The sequence below is a fragment of the Lissotriton helveticus genome, chromosome 12, assembly GCF_964261635.1.
Source record: "Lissotriton helveticus chromosome 12, aLisHel1.1, whole genome shotgun sequence".
In the NCBI taxonomy this organism is placed as follows: domain Eukaryota; kingdom Metazoa; phylum Chordata; class Amphibia; order Caudata; family Salamandridae; genus Lissotriton; species Lissotriton helveticus.
In genome coordinates this window covers 864,767,581-864,784,738 of record NC_136073.1, presented here as the reverse complement: position 1 = coordinate 864,784,738, position 17,158 = coordinate 864,767,581, and the positions used below count along the sequence as shown (strand labels likewise).

The following is a 17,158-nucleotide window of genomic DNA, read 5'->3' as shown; positions in this document are numbered from 1 at the left end:
GCCACCTAGTGGTGTCAAATTGTTTTACACGTCAAAAAGCGTAGCCTTACAAGAATGGTTTTGTTATTATTACTGTGGTGGAGTCCAACGTTGGGACGTTTCAAATGCCTGATTGGAGGGTAACCACTCAGAACATGCACATACTTTCCATTTAGAATCTTAGATTGTAAATACATGTATTGTATGCTGAAATCCTGTAAGCCTGACACAGATCCAGCCAAAAGCCAGGCCTGGTGTCCGAGTGGACTAATGCATCCATTCCAGATTCCAGGGATATGTATGACCGACCTCAGGGTCACAGGGTCACATTTCTGGTGGGCCCACTCTGCTTTTCAGCTTCCCGAGATTGTTAAAATGAATATTATCAAGTTAACAAATAAACATGTTATTCAGCTCCAAGATAACCCCCGGGTTGAACATGAGCTTTTCGGATACACGTTATGTCACAGACCACCCCCGCACACCCGGGGGAGGACACATAGTTATGGTTCCAGTCCAGGCAATACGTACACTACGTGCCCACTGGAGAGGCAGAAGAATTCATTTGTACTTCTTGCTAATGAGGTATTTTTTCTCCTTTACCTTCTACATTGTGATGCATGTTTGCAAATTGTTAACGTTATAGCCAGAAATAAATGAAGGGAAGGTTGGGCAATGGAGAGCCAACCTAGGACAAATGTCCACAGTCTGATTCTCAGAGAGCTCCACTGGCTACCCATCCAGAAATGAAGTTACTTTAAGCTTCTCATCCACCCGTACAAACCATAAACAATGCAGGACCTGTATACCTAAACAATCCTCTTCACTTCTACCAGCCTTCCAGACCAGTACGCTCCGCACTTCTCTCCCTCACACGAGCATGGTCTTGGACTGCCGGCCACCTCCCCCCTTGAACACTGACCGAATTACCCAATTCAACCAGTCAACACATGGGGGTCTTTGGAAGTCAAGGGGGGGTACGGGGCCCCCCCCCTGGCCGTATTTATTAAAATATAAAAACAAATCAAAAATTTTAATAAAATAAACATTTCTGATAATTATTAAAATGCACACTTTTCAGAATATTAGATTGACATCCGTTTCGACATGGTATGATGGGCTAACCTTAACAAATAGCTAATACAGCGTGTCTCCTAACGTAATCTAATCATCCTGAAAATTAAACTGCATTCTAATATTTCCAATACTTTTTAATCACTTTTTAATAACTTTAATAAAGGCCTACGGCAAGGTCGCCAACCGGTGTCAGATCCTTTTACAGCTGCGCTCTCGCGTTGAAGATGCGCATGCGCAACCCAGGGCACGTTACACCCACGTGCGCTCCCCGAACTCCATTTAACCATAACAGGAGGGCCCAGACACTCGCGCACCTTAGTGACGTCATAGTGTTGTGAGGGGTGGCTACCAGCCTGAGGAAAGCGTAGACTCCCTCCCCCGCACCCTTTAAATTAATGGAGACCATCTCCTGCCCCTGAAGTTCTGAGAGAGACCAAATGGCCCCTCCCGCGGGCGGCCCCTTTCGTGAATGGGTCCGCCCCCCCCGTAAGGACCTTAAACTGCTGCTCACCGATTAATGACCTTACCGCCAGACACACATAATAAATACGACAATGCTATTCTAAAAGGAGAAAAGGCCTAAGGATAAAATTGTTAACACACAGCAAAGCATAACATCTACATATATAATTACTCCTGTAAGCGGGAAAAAAGGGGCCTAAGGAAAGAAATTGGTTAAAATCACGGCACTGCACCAACGTTTAAATTCTGTACTTCCTTCCAGAAAACAGGAAATTCCAGGCCTACTGGATCAAGTCCCCCTTACATCTATGTTCCGGCACATTGACAAAACCTGATACTCACCATTTGCCAAGCCCCAAGGTCTGCTAATAAGGGATGGAGGGTGGGGAAAATTAAACGGCCCCACGGTGGGGCGAGGAGCGAGCCTGGGGAGCGCGGGCACAAAGAGGCCGCTTCCCGCGCTCCCCAGGCTCTTAACCCCTTCGCTGCCGCGACCCCGCCCCCTCGCCCCGGAAGCACACCAGTACTTCCGGGGCGAGGGGGCGGGGAACGCGGCCCCGAAGGGGACGGGTTGTGGGAGGGACCGGGCCCCGCCATGCTTGCGTGGGGGCCTATTGGCCCCCCCTTGTATCATGGTCTTGGACTGCCGGCCACCTCCCCCCTTGAACACTGACCGAATTACCCAATTCAACCAGTCAACACATGGGGGTCTTTGGAAGTCAAGGGGGGGTACGGGGCCCCCCCCCTGGCCGTATTTATTAAAATATAAAAACAAATCAAAAATTTTAATAAAATAAACATTTCTGATAATTATTAAAATGCACACTTTTCAGAATATTAGATTGACATCCGTTTCGACATGGTATGATGGGCTAACCTTAACAAATAGCTAATACAGCGTGTCTCCTAACGTAATCTAATCATCCTGAAAATTAAACTGCATTCTAATATTTCCAATACTTTTTAATCACTTTTTAATAACTTTAATAAAGGCCTACGGCAAGGTCGCCAACCGGTGTCAGATCCTTTTACAGCTGCGCTCTCGCGTTGAAGATGCGCATGCGCAACCCAGGGCACGTTACACCCACGTGCGCTCCCCGAACTCCATTTAACCATAACAGGAGGGCCCAGACACTCGCGCACCTTAGTGACGTCATAGTGTTGTGAGGGGTGGCTACCAGCCTGAGGAAAGCGTAGACTCCCTCCCCCGCACCCTTTAAATTAATGGAGACCATCTCCTGCCCCTGAAGTTCTGAGAGAGACCAAATGGCCCCTCCCGCGGGCGGCCCCTTTCGTGAATGGGTCCGCCCCCCCCGTAAGGACCTTAAACTGCTGCTCACCGATTAATGACCTTACCGCCACAGGCCAGATAGTTAACCGACTATCTGGCCCCCCCCCCAGAACTCCCCCCTTCTAGAGAGGTCATACCCTTCCTGCAAAAACCTCCACCCATGCCAGGATGTTTCTTATAAAAAGGGCATTCCCTTCCTCTGTTAAGTGCACCCCATCCCGCAAGTAGAAGTGCTCCCCCCAAATGCAACCGTGAGGGATGGTCTGTAAGACCGGAGTCCTAAATAACCTGTCCAGCTTGTTGTTGACCCTCTTTAACGAGCTGTTCAACGCGCTGACTGAGTTTCCCCCCCTCCATTGCATCCTTGGTATCAGTTGTGACCACACCACAACACTACCTGGTAACCGCTTTGCTAGCCAACCCGCTGCAGATATAATTTCTTCCAGGAGGACCCTTCTGCCCAGACCTGCCAGATCATTCCCCCCTAAGTGAAGTATTACCGCCGAGGGTGGTGTAGTATGTCGCGCTAGTAAGTCCGACATATAGTCCCTGAACTGATTGAGGCGGAGCCCCCCCCTGCCATGGCAGGAGACCCTGCACCCCCTACTTTCCACCCTTTGTTTGCCTGAACCTGCAAGAAAAATTTTGTTAGCACGTTTGACATATGAATGCCCCACTACCCAAATGACTACGGTCTTCTGTCTGTCCTCCTGGTCACTCCATGCTGTAGTAAAGTTGCCTTGATGCTCCATGGGTAGTTTCCGTCCTGCGTCACAGGCCCGTGAAACTGTAAATAACCAGAAAAACAGCAGGTATTAGCAATACTCCACATGGCGGCAGCTCTCACAACATGTGCAACCGCACGTAGCGTTTATAAGCGCTTGAGGACCATCTCCCAATTCTTTGCACACTCTTTGTGGTCAAACCCCTAGCTGTTGCTTCTGTGGCTGCCCCTATCCGGAAGGAGTGTGTCCCAAACTCTTTGTGGTTATAACCAGCTTTTGCCATGCTCATGGCTAGTACCCTCTGGAACTGAAACCTGGTAAGAGGAGTCCCATCCCCATGCATCAGCAGTGACCCCACACACTCCTGTGCCCGCTGTCTTATTAGTTCCTCCACATGTGTCACCGGGCAGCAGGGATTGTTCCTTGCCCGATGTAACGCCAAACTTTGGCCCCTAGCGTCCTGATCAGTTTTAGATTTCCTGATGCTGATCCACATAGTGTCGCCCCTTATGCTGATATCCTGCAGCTGAAGGCCGCCTATCTTATCACCTTTGTTGGCCGCAACGAGTTCACCTACCCTGAATGCCCCATAGAAGGCTAAAGAGAAAGCCGCTTTAAATAGGCCCACCTCAGATGTAGAGCTACATGTGTCCAGCAGCGCGAGGAGAACAGCTGACAGACGTTCAAAACCTATGGGTTTCCTGGAATCTATGGAGGGGGGCTGCATGCGCCGCCATCCCTTTAGTGCCCTGTGGGCCTGGAAGCTGTGTGTAGGGTCCCTGCCCCCCCGTGCCCGTGCGAAAAAGGAGATAGCGGCCTTGTGCCTGTTGGCTGTTGCCACCGTGCGCCCTTCCTTGTGTAGGCTGCCTAAATACTCATTGAAGCTAGCCTCCATAGTCCAACTACTCTCCCAGCCCTGTCCCAGAAAGTGACAGTAAGACCTGAACGCCCCTTCGTATGCCGTCCTGGTCTTGGGTGCTAGGCTGGCTGCCACGAGGTCATGTAGTTGGGGGCACCAATTTGCCAAAGAATCGCTGGGAATTGGGCTGGCGCTGTCTCTGCCTCCGGCAAGTGATCCCTGAACACCTGCATCTTAAAGCGAGAAAGGGCATCAGCTGCATTGTTTAACACCCCTGGGACATGTTTTGCTCTGAAAAGTACATTCCTTGTCATGCAACACAGTACAATCTCTTTTATCAAGCGTAAAATGAGTGGACACCTTGCAGCTTGTTGGTTGATGCATTCAACCACTGACATATTATCTGACCAGAATATTACCGATCTGTTGGCCAGCTCCTCTGGCCAGACTTTCAGTGCCACCCAGATTGGGAAGAGCTCGAGGAAACCAATGTTCACCGTCAGCCCGTTCTCCTCCCACCAGGCGGGCCACTTCTGCGCCACCCATTTCTTGCCAAGGATGGCCCCAAACCCAACACTGCCCGCCGCATCTGTCCATAAACCAATGTCCTCCGAAGACACCGTGGGTGCACCCCACAGCACTCTTCCATTGAAATCCGCCAGGAATGCCATCCATATCCGCATGTCCTGGCGCACCTCAGCAGACAGCCGTGTCCGGTGATGTTTTTCACGAAGACCCCTCATGGCCTGTGCAATTGAGCGTGAAAATGGGCGAGCCATAGGAATTACTCTCAACGCAAAATTCAACTGTCCCACTGTCTGCTGCAACAGCCCTAAATTCACCTTCCTCGCTTGTAAGCACAGTTCTAGAGTCTGTTTGAATTTTTGGATCTTTTCTGCTGGTAATCTAAAACACCCCTCAACAGAATCCAGTTCAATGCCTAAAAATTCCAGGCATGTCACTGGTCCAACTGTCTTCCCCTGTGCCAACGGGACACCGAAAGAGCGCATGAACACGCAAAATTCCTGCAATGCCGACGCACACTCCCGTGAACCCGCCGGGCCCAGAAAAAGAAAGTCATCCAGGTAGTGCATCACCCACTGGTGACCCGTATGTTGTCTTAATGCCCATTCCAAAAAGGAGCTAAACTGTTCAAAATAAGCACATGAAATTGAGCAACCCATGGGCATACACTTATCCATGTAGTACTTTCCCTTAAAGGAGAAACCCAGCAGGTGCTGGTCCTGTGGGTGAACCGGGAGTAGTCTAAAGGCTGACTCAATGTCTGACTTAGCCATCAGTGTACCTGCGCCCAAACTCCTCAGCATGCCCGCTGCCTGATCGAAGGACGCATACTTCACTGAGCAAATTGTATCATCAATAGCATCGTTTAATGATGCCCCCCTTGGTGCGGATAAGTTGTGGATGAGCCTAAATTCCCCTAGTTCTTTCTTAGGCACCACCCCCAGAGGAGAGCACACAAAATTCTGCGTGGGAATGACGTGAAATGGTCCTGCTACCCTCCCCAAACGAACTTCTTTAGCTATTTTTGTTGACACCACTGTTGGATTGGCAAAGACTGATAGCTGATTCCTACACTGTGGTCTCCCGACATACCCCCCAGCAGGAATTCGAAAACCATGTGTGAAACCTTCTTGTAATAATCTAGCAGACGTGTGATTCGGGTACCTGTTCAACCAGGGGATCAATGCTGACAGCTGGATGGGTGAATGTGCTATTAGCGGGTGGATCATACTATTCAGGTTTCCTCCTACCCCTGCTTCCTGCACCACTATTTTTATTTCGGCATGTTGTTTCGGGGTGGGAAGTGTGGCCACATACGCTACATGCGTGCCTGAACTTACAGGTACCTGGTGCCCTGTTGCATGTCCGCCTATTGAAGTCCCAGCATACCCCCTTCGCCCCTCCATTCGCTTTCTGCTTTTGGGCCGTCTCCCCTCCCGGTGCAGATCGAAAGGGCTGTTGAAACGCCTGCTGCGGCCTGGGGAAATACCCTCTACCCGCATTTGTGCTTGTGCTTGCCCCCTGACCCTTCTCGAATTGATTGTGCCATGAGATAGAGTCTACCTTGTCCCATGATAAAGTTTTATCAAATTCTTTGGACTTTCTGAAAGCGACATCATATTCCTTCCATACATCCCCTGCATGATTCTCATGGAACATTGTTATCCTACTTTGGTAGCAGTTCATGGCTGGTTGCATCCCCTTAAAACGTTCGCCCATTACTGCGCCGAACACTGCAAAAGCCCTCAGCCAGTTGATGAGGTTTTCTTCCACCCTAAACTTGTACAACTTCGCTCTCCATTCACTGGGCAAGAACATTTCCTTCTGTGATTTTGCATATTCCCACTCCCTGTTATCTATCAGCAAAGAAAACATGTTCACATACTTGTCGGCCCATATCATTTCCTTTACACACTGTGACACATGCTGCGCTAAGCACTCACCCCTAGAGGGCAATGTTCCTTCGCCCAGCAAAGGCAGGGCAATCTCCTTACCATTCCCATTGTCGTTGGGTAACATTGCGTCCGCGGTCTTGGCACCGCCTCCATCATTCGCTGGACCTGTTTGGGGAGAAACCGGTGCAGGCGGCGTTGCGCCCCTACCACTAGCCAACAATATCTGATTCACCAATGTTTGTTGCTCCATTGTCAGAGCGGTATTGGCCGGCAACGCACCCCCCCCTAACCAAGGGAGAATAGCTGCCACCTGAGCTGCCAGGTCTATTGGCACGGGCCCTGGCGCGGGAGTGGGAGTAGGGCCCGCACCTAGGGGCACCGGAGCCTGTGGTGGCGCGACGGGTGGCACTGGTGCCGCCGCTGGTATCACCGGCACATTTGGTACTGCCACTGGCAACTGGGGCACCGGGGCTGGAGCGGGCACCGGGACCTGAGGTGGCGGGAGTGGGGCAGCAGGGGGTACCTGTGGTGGCAGAATTGGTGCAGCAGGAGGTAGGATGGGAGCAATATTCTGTGGCTGCCCCCCCACCCTCTTATTTCTTGCGCGCCTGGGTGGTGTCACAAAAACGCCCCTTGGCTTGGGCGGTACTATCGTCCGCTTGGGTCTACCAGATGGACCGGCCTGGGCATCTACCTTGGCCCCCAGAACCGCTAAAGCCTTATCCATTTTATCAACTTTCCCCAGTCTCTTATCCATTGCAGACATTCTGCGCATCATTTTTTGTAATATTACACCCACATTTGGATTGCCGCGCCCCTTTCTTTGAGACATAATTATGAGCACACCGTGCTCCCTACCTGACCCAGTTGAAGGTGCCCGAGCTGGATCACACAGACCTAGGTCCCAGGCTTGTCCCCCTGAAATTAGAAAGTACGTTATTTCTTTTTCAAGCAAGCAATTACCGGCAATCAGATCACCCTTCTCGGCGGTACAAGTCAAGGTAAACCTTTTATAAAACTTTTATCTCTAGCTGCTGTATCTGTAAACACTTAGAAATGCGACACAGTAAAATACCAAATACCCAGGAAGTGCCCCCTTTCTGTACTCATTCAGTGCCAATTCAGTTAACACAACACGCAGTAAAAGAGGCACAAGCAGTAAAAAACAGTCGGCTCTAGTACATGGGCAACTGATATCAATTGCTTCTAATAAACGGTCTACTTGGTCTGCCAAAATAAATTCCTAACCTAAACAGGTAGGGCACCTCTTGCGTGCCAATTTAGTTCTAATATCACACCCAGACAGTCACCACATAAAGCAGCAGGGCCCCTTTTTGCCTGTAACTTCAGTTAATTAGAAAACAGCAATATGCAGCAATAATAATAAACCCCCACATAAAAACAAGCAGGGCCCCTTTGCGTACTAATTCACATAAATATAGCCCACCTTAGCATTTGGCTGACCCCGTTACCATTAATACGTGAGTTTAGGTCTCCCATCCGGGTTCTGCCCTAGCTGCCCCTGCTTCGCTTTGTTGATTGCTCAGCCAAATCACACGCACTGAAGTGCTCGCGTCAAATGCTATTTAAATCCCCCCCCCCGCTCAACGCGCAGCGTGCAGCGCGAACTCTCCGGTACCCTGTAAGCCGGCTCCTCGAAATGTCCGCCACAGCCCTCGCACACCCCGCAAAATACCTTGTTTCTTGTGTGACCGCTTCACTCTGTGCTCGGTCGGCCTGACCTCACCGCGCTCGACCAGGCTCCGTAGCCTCGATTCAGCGACGCTCTCTCTCCCAGCCCACACCTCGGAAAGTCCCTACGCGCTGCTCTTCCTGAAAATTCGGGATGCCTCCTTGGTCCACGAAATCGCCCGGTCTCTGGGAGCGTGGGGAACACGACGACGCCTCGTACTTCCTTGAGTCCACACCGTAGCGTTCTTGCTCCTCGAACCTGAAATTAAAATAAAGAAAATTAAACGGCCCCACGGTGGGGCGAGGAGCGAGCCTGGGGAGCGCGGGCACAAAGAGGCCGCTTCCCGCGCTCCCCAGGCTCTTAACCCCTTCGCTACCGCGACCCCGCCCCCTCGCCCCGGAAGCACACCAGTACTTCCGGGGCGAGGGGGCGGAGAACGCGGCCCCGAAGGGGACGGGTTGTGGGAGGGACCGGGCCCCGCCATGCTTGCGTGGGGGCCTATTGGCCCCCCCTTGTATTTCTCCGCGTCCACAAAAGCTGTTCCGGTGGACGGTCTTTCGCCTACATTGCTGCTCATTACTGGAATGGCCTACTGCAATCACAAGGACATCCCCATCCCTTCTCGACTTTCGGAAGAAGCTAAAGACATGGCTGTTTGACTAGGAGTTCCATAAGGCCTACACTCCAGCTTTGTGTCTTCATACCCTCACGGGTGATTAGACACACACTACAAATTGAAATAACATAACATTCTTTATCAGATCAGCTGCCTTCGGGGCGTTCTTGTTAGTTGGAACATTCTTAGAAAGAGCTTAAATCCAAAGGTGAAGGTGTGTGTGTACGTGGGGAGGGGGCAGCAAGGGGAAGAGTTTAACGGGAAACACACACAGAAGAACATGTGCAAATATACGGAGCCAAATTTTTCCCTTTACACAATTACAGTCCCAATTTAGTGGTGCATCTCCCAACTTGCTGGAGACAGCATTGGACTGCGTCACCACCATAGGGATTTTAGAAACGGTCCCAATTAACACCTTGTACCTACATATGTGATGCATCACACGAAAATAAAAATTGCCCATATCTGCCTGATATTGAGCAAATCAGGTCTTTGTTTTAATTGCACCTAAAAGGAGCAATATGTTTTTGGGGAATTTATTTTGTGTTTACTTTGGTGAGAGATATGTGACTTCATCCGATTCGATTTCTATTTTCTTCTCTTTTGATTGTAGTGGGAATGACTCAAGAATCCTTGACATGCAATGGAGTGAACTTTATACCCACATTGTGTAGGTGAGAGTCCCTTTTGTGATCTGTTCTAATATTCCACCACAGCTAAGGTTTATCGCATGTAGTATGTTTTAGGAAAATGTGCCGCCTATTGTTTTGTTATGAATAAAGTTTCTTAATTTCCTACAGAGCTCTCGGACAAACGGCTTCATTGTGAATGCTTCGCTATAAACAAAAATTGATTAGAGAGATTTCTTTGTAGTTTTCCTACCGTGTGGATGGATGTTTAATTCCTTTATTTAGTAGGGCAATAATAAATCTTCGTTTAACATAATATAATATATTATATTATCAAGATAATATATCTTAAACAATTTCTGGGTGGAAGGAGTATTTCCTGGTGCTAAAATATCAGTTTACTGGTCACCACCAGTGTGGTAATAATAATATATTAACAACATTACCCAGACAGTTACAATATCGAATAATGAACATTCTTTCGATGGTTGCTTATATTCTTTCTTTATTTGATTATTTGGTGAGTCTCTTTATACAGCCTACAGCAAACATGTGTTTCGCACACACTGCGCTTCTCCAGTGCCTATTTAAAAAGGCTTACTTCTCAAGCACTATATCCAAGTAAAATATGTCTTCTGGACTTGAAATGTAATAATCTTTCCAATGGATCAGTACACCTAAATCGAGCAGGAGGAAGGCCGTTTGGGAAAAGGAGATGCATATCCTGTATCATGGGGAATGCATGGATAAGGTCAAAAAAATAAACAGGTGCACGTTGGCATTCTGCCATGCAAATTAACACTACATTTAAAAAATATTATTGATTAAAGAGAACCATTGGAAAGATTATTACATTTCAAGTCCCGAAGACATATTTTGCTTAGATATAGTGCTTGAGAAGGAAGCCTTCTTATAAAAACCTTGAAGAAGCGCAGTGTGCACGAAACATGTGTTGGCTGTAGGTTGTATAAAGAGACTCACCAAGAGATCAAATAAACAAAGAATATAAGCAACCGTCGAAAGAATGTTCATTATTCGATATGTCTCACTGAACAAGTTACTTACCTTCGGTAATGCTTTTTCTGGTAGATACAATATCTGCCTGTGGATTCCTCACCTTGTGAATATGCCCTTGCGTCAGCAACATTCGGAAATTCTTTTCGTAGCCTCGCGCCGACGTGGACTTGGACGTCATAGAGACACGGCATCGCACGCGACTCAGCTGACGTCACCGATGCCTACAATAGGCCCACGCCGGCGTGATGACATCAGTTCCGCCCTTTTTTCCGTGCCTTCGAGGCACACGGACGGACCAATGACAGTAGTAATGTACATAGAATACACAGTACACGATAGTCAAAATAACACACACAGTGTGAAGCAAAATAAATACAATACAGATATACTGGTATAGAAGAGTGGACAAAGGGGAGGCGGGTGGGTCAGTGAGGAATCCACAGGCAGATATTGTATCTACCAGAAAAAGCGTTACCGAAGGTAAGTAACTTGTTCTTCTGATAGATACATCTGCTGTGTGGATTCCTCACCTTGTGAATAGAGTCCCACAGCAGTCCCCACTCCCGGAGGAGGGTGTCCACTCTTCTAAACCAGGAAATCCTGGAGGACAGAGCGCGCAAAGTGGCCGTCCCTCCTCACTTCGGAATCCAAGCAGTAATGCTTCGCGAAAGTGTGGAGGGAAGACCAAGTCGCCGCCCTACAAATATCCTCTACAGGAACACCTCTAGCCAATGCTGAGGTAGAAGATTTAGCTCTCGTTGAATGAGCCCTTATACCCTCTGGAGGTTCCTTTCCGGCCAAAGAGTAGCAGATCTTTATACAGAGGACGATCCATCTTGACAAAGTTCTTTTATGGACCACTCTTCCTCTTTTGCAGCCAGCAAACCCAATGAAGAGCTGGTCATCCAATCGACAGTCTTTAGACCTGTCCAGGTAAAAGGACACCGCCCTTTTGGGGTCCAGATGGTGTAATCTCTCCTCCTCCTTGGAAGGGCGTGGGGGAGGATAAAAGGTAGGGAGGGTAATGGATTGACCAAGGTGGAAAGGAGTCACCACCTTTGGGAGAAAAGCAGCCCTGGTCCTAAGAACCATTTGATCAGTATGAATGGTCAAGAAAGGGGGCTTGGAACTAAGAGCTTGAAGCTCACTTACCCTCCTTGCTGAGGTTATTGCAACGAGGAAGACTGTCTTAAGAGTCAAAAGCCTCATAGGACATTTATGAAGAGGCTCAAAGGGAGCACCCATTAAAAAGGTCAATACAAGATTTAAGTCCCACTGAGGCACAATAAAAGGAGTAGGAGGGAACTTATTTGTGAGGCCCTTCAAAAACCTTAAAACTACAGGAGATTTAAAAAGAGATGGCTGGTCAGGCAAGCAGAGAAATGCCGACAGCGCTGAAAGATAGCCCTTAACTGTGGCAACAGCAAGCCCTTGCTGCGCCAGAGAGAGGGCAAACTGAAGAACATCAGACAAATGGGCTCTCAAAGGGTCAATAGATTTCTCCCCACACCAAGCGACAAATTTTGACCCTCTATATGAATAGATGGTCTTAGTGGAGTCACGCCTGGCTGACAAGATGACATCCACCACGTCAGGAGGAAGAGAAAAGGAATTCAGGTTGCCCCGTTCAATCTCCAGGCATGAAGGTGTAATGTCTGGAGGTGGGGATGTAGAACCTGCCCCTCCATCTGAGAGAGGAGGTCTGCCCTGAGAGGGAGACGGAGCGGCGGCTGAGAGGAGAGGTGGAGAAGATCTGTATACCACACCCTTCTTGGCCAATCCGGGGCGACCAATATGACTTGGGCCCGGTCTTGGCGAATCTTCCTCAGAACCCGAGGAATCAAAGGTTTGGGAGGAAACGCGTAAAGGAGTCGTCTTTCCCAACTCAACTGAAACGCGTCCCCCAAGGCTCCTTGCAACGGATCCTGGAGACTGCAGAAAGACAGGCAGTGAGCATTCTCGCGAGTGGCGAACAGGTCCACCTGAGGAGTCCCCCACGTCCGAAAGACGTGACGAACCACCTCCGGGTGAAGCCTCCACTCGTGGTCGGCCGAGAACTGCCGACTGAGACTGTCTGCACGCACGTTCAGAACTCCGGCCAGATGATTCGCCATAAGACAAATCTGATGGTCCTGAACCCAGGACCAGAGACGCAGAGCCTCTCTGCAGAGACACTGCGACCCCACTCCTCCCTGCTTGTTGATGTACCACATCGCGGTCATGTTGTCCGTCAGGACCTGGATCGACCGACCGCGAAGGGAAGGGAGGAAGGCCTTGAGCGCCAAACTTATCGCCCGCAATTCTAGAAGGATGATATGAAACAACCTTTCCTCTGGAGACCAAAGACCCTTGACCTCCAGATCCCCCAGATGAGCACCCCACCCTAGAGTGGATGTATCCGTTATTACTGTGGCCACCTCAGGGGAAGCTGAAAAGGCTTCCCCTGAGACAGGTTGCCTTCCACGCCCCACCAAGACAGATCTGCCGCAGCTTCTCTGGAGATCCTCACTGACTCCCTGAGATCTCCGTTGTGTTGATACCACTGCCTGCGGAGGCACCACTGGAGCGCCATCATGTGCCAGCATGCATGGTTGACCAACAGAATGCAGGAAGCCATCAGACCGAGCAGACGAAAGACCTTCAGGACTGGAACAACCGCTCCATTGTAAAATATAGGAATCATTTCCTGTATGTCGCGAATCCTTTGAGGAGGAGGGAATGCGCGACATACAGTTGTGTCCAGTACAGCACCTATGAACAGGTTGCGCTGGGAGGGCACCAGGTGAGACTTGGGTACATTTATCGAAAAACCCAACCTGTACAACAACTGGGTTGTCTCTTGCAGATGATGGAGCACTCTCTCTGACGACTCTGCTTTGATCAGCCAGTCGTCCAAATAGGAGAATACTGGAATCCCCAACCTTCTGAGATGCGCTGCCACCACCACCATCACCTTGGTGAAGACTCGAGGCGCAGTAGTAAGTCCAAAAGGAAGGACCGCAAACTGATAGTGTTGCGATCCCACCGTAAAACGGAGGTACTTCCTGTGCGACTTCAGGATTGGGATGTGAAAGTACGCATCCTGCAAGTCGAGCGACACCATCCAGTCTTCTTCTAGCAGCGCTTGAAGAACCTGAGCAAGGGTGAGCATCTTGAATTTCTCTTGTTTCAGATAGAGATTCAAGATCCTGAGATCCAGGATTGGACGAAGTCTGCCATCCTTCTTGGGAATCAGGAAATACCGGGAATAGCATCCCTGACCCCTTTCCTGCTCTGGGACCACCTCTATCGCACCCTTTCTTAACAGAGTCAGCACTTCCTCCTTTAGAAGCAACAGATGTTCCTCCGTGCAATAACCTTGGCAAGGAGGGTAATTGGGAGGGAATTCCCGAAAGGGAAGGGCATACCCATTTTCTACAAGATTGAGAACCCAAAGATCTGATGTAACCGATTCCCAATCCTGTAGAAAATGGGTAAGCCGACCCCCCACCGGACCTACATGATCCTGAATGGCGGATCTAGGACTGCTTTTCTGAGGCTGGAGGGTTGGAGGAAGTGGAGGAGGAAGAGACTTGACGTCCAGGGGACGTGCTCTTTGCTTTCCCCTGTACGACCTGTACATGGAATTTTGCTGCTGCTGCTGACCTCGTCGGTAATTCCTAAAGGAAGAGCGACCGAAACCCCTGAATCTCCTGTCTTTAAATCTCTCCAGGGCCGTATCAGCTTTCTTTCCAAAGAGACCAGATCCATCAAACGGAAGATCCAGCAAAGTCGCCTGAACATCCGCTGAAAAGTCTGAGGATTTCAGCCAAGCTGATCTTCTAGTGGCGACAGCAGTGCCCATGATACGTGCCACCGAGTCCGCAGTGTCCAGACCACTCTGTATCACTTGGCGAGCCGCTGCTTGTGCATCCGAAATTACCTCCTCAAAATCCTTCTTGTTGGCATCAGGAATCTTAGGAGCTAGAATACGCAAAGAATCCATAAGGGCATGCACATACCTCCCCATCAGACAAGTGGCATTAGTCGACTTCAACGCCATGCTTGCAGAGGAGAAGGTCTTTTTAGCAACCTGATCCTGTTTCTTTGCCTCTTTTTCACAGGGTACCTGGGGAAAGGCACTCACATTCTTTTTGGAGCAGGCTGCTTGAATGACTAGACTCTCTGGTGATGGATGAGATGTCAAAAAAGCAGGGTCTTCAGGTGCAACCCTGTACCTTCTTGCCACACTCTTAGATACTGCAGGAGCTGACAGTGGTTTCTTGAACACCTCCAAAATGGGCTCCGTTAAGGCGTCATTAAACGGAAGCAATGGTTCTACCACAGAACTAGGCGAATGCAAAACCTCAGTGAGAAGATTGGATTTAAACTCCACCGTTGGCAAAGTCAATTGCAAAAGTTCTGCAGCCTTCCTCATCACCATATGATAAGGCTGGACATCCTTAGAAGGTGTATCTCCCACTCCGGAGAGAAATCCAGGCTACCAGCATCAGCCAGTTCCTCGAAACAGTCCTCATCCAATTCACCTTCCTCCATATCAGGATGTGACTCCATATACCTTCGCTCTTCCAAAAGGCGTTGAGCCTCTCTTCTGGACCTCTCCTTCACACGCCTCGCAGCCGGATCCACCAACGGCTCCGACGGAGCCGGGATCGACATCGCTATCGAATCCGATGGCCCAGCGGGATGCCCTCAAGGTCGTTCTGGAGCGGGCGACGCCGAAACCGGCGTCGACGGCTTCGGCGGAGCCGGAAACTGCCATGGCGGCGTCGGAGCCGGCATAAAGGGCATGAATGGAGCAGGAGGATAGGAGTGAGGGACTCCTAGATTGAAAGCCAGAGGACCCATGGGACTCGAAGGTGCGCCAGAGGGGTACCACGCCCTTGAAAAGAGGCCATACATAGCGTTCAGAAACGCCGATGGGTCCTGGCCTGGGGTTGGAAAGGGTGGCTGTAAACCCTCAGGCTGGTCTTGAGGAGGGTTCGGATTCGGCTCTTCGGCAGGCGCAGAATCCACATCCACCTGAACCTCTTCCTCATCTCGGGCCGGGGACGGCGCCGGAGACGGATTCGAAGCCGGAGTCGGCGACTGCACCCGCGACTCCGAAGGCGAGGCCTCACCTTCTGGTTCTGAGACATCCAGCGTAACCACCTTAGAACGCACCTTCTTCGGTGACCTCGAGCCAGACTCCATACCGGAACGACGTCGGGACTCATGCCTCCTCTTCTTATGCTTCCTCTTCGACTTCGAAGCATGGTCTGAAGCGGACCTCGAAGACGACCCCTCTCGAGATCCGGATCTTGACTTCGCCCTCGCCCTTCGAGAACGAGACCTCGATGATTTTCCTTTTCCAGCCTTCAGCTTCGCTACCAGGAGCTTGGTCTCTCTTTCCCTCAGGGCCTTCGGGTTTATCTTCCGACAAGACGAAAATCCATCCACATCGTGATCAGAGCTCAAACACCAAATGCAGTCCTCGTACGGGTCAGTAATGGACATCATCTTTCCGCACTCCCTGCAGGGCTTGAAGCCGGTCTTCTTTGTCGACATCGTCGAAGAGACAAGAAACAAAGAAGCAGAAAGTGGTAACAAAAAGGCAACAAAGTACCAGTTGGCTACTGAGATTCCCGAAACCGTTAGCGTTGACGACGCGGAAAAAAGGGAACTGATGTCATCACGCCGGCGGGGGCCTATTGTAGGCGTCGGTGACGTCAGCGGAGTCGCGTGTGATGCCGTGTCTCTAGATGTATCTATCAGAAATATATATATATATGTATAAACTATAAAGTTATACTCAGGACCCATAGGAAATAGATGTTTTGGTTGGCTAATAACCTAGAATGAATCAGATATGGATGATCCAACCACAAGATGAAGAAACGAAGGGCCTGATTTAGAGTTTGGTGGACAGGCTACTCCCTCACAAAGGAGAGGGAGTACCAGGCCACCAAGCCCTCGATCCACTTATCTCATTTAGAGTCAGGCTGTAAGTATTCTGTCAACAGAGCCTCCTTTGGCTCAGGCAATTGATTACTTACCCCGATGGCCTGATGAAGTAGGGGCTGTCAGAAGAAGGCCCTTACACTATCTGTGCTTTTTAAGGTGGACCTTGTAAAGACTTGTATTTCCTGCCCATCACTGCCAAGAGAAAAAAAAATCCACTTTAGGAATATGATTTTGAAAAAGAAAAACCTTTTGGTACCATCCATTATACTTTGCCACATAGATAGGAACCATCCTGATGGCGGTTCATGTAAATGTAGAGTTGTCTGCTAGGTCAGCGGACAACTCCAAATTTGGCGAGTCGAGGTCCCTTGGGATGACTGAGGTAGTGTATAAAGCGAAATACAAATCATTCATCTTATTCTATTGGCTGGAAAAGAATACTTC

The 17,158-nt window shown here is 49.7% G+C and overlaps 1 long non-coding RNA gene across 2 annotated transcripts in view; it reads right to left on the bottom strand.

Moving 5' to 3' along the window:
• Positions 1-17,158, bottom strand: part of LOC144799412 (uncharacterized) — a 256,377-nt gene that overhangs the window by 94,638 nt on the left and 144,581 nt on the right. For both annotated transcript variants that reach the window (XR_013603810.1, XR_013603809.1), the window contains exon 3: positions 16,807-16,906. This is a non-coding gene — a long non-coding RNA (uncharacterized LOC144799412). The remainder of the gene's footprint in view (positions 1-16,806; positions 16,907-17,158) is intronic.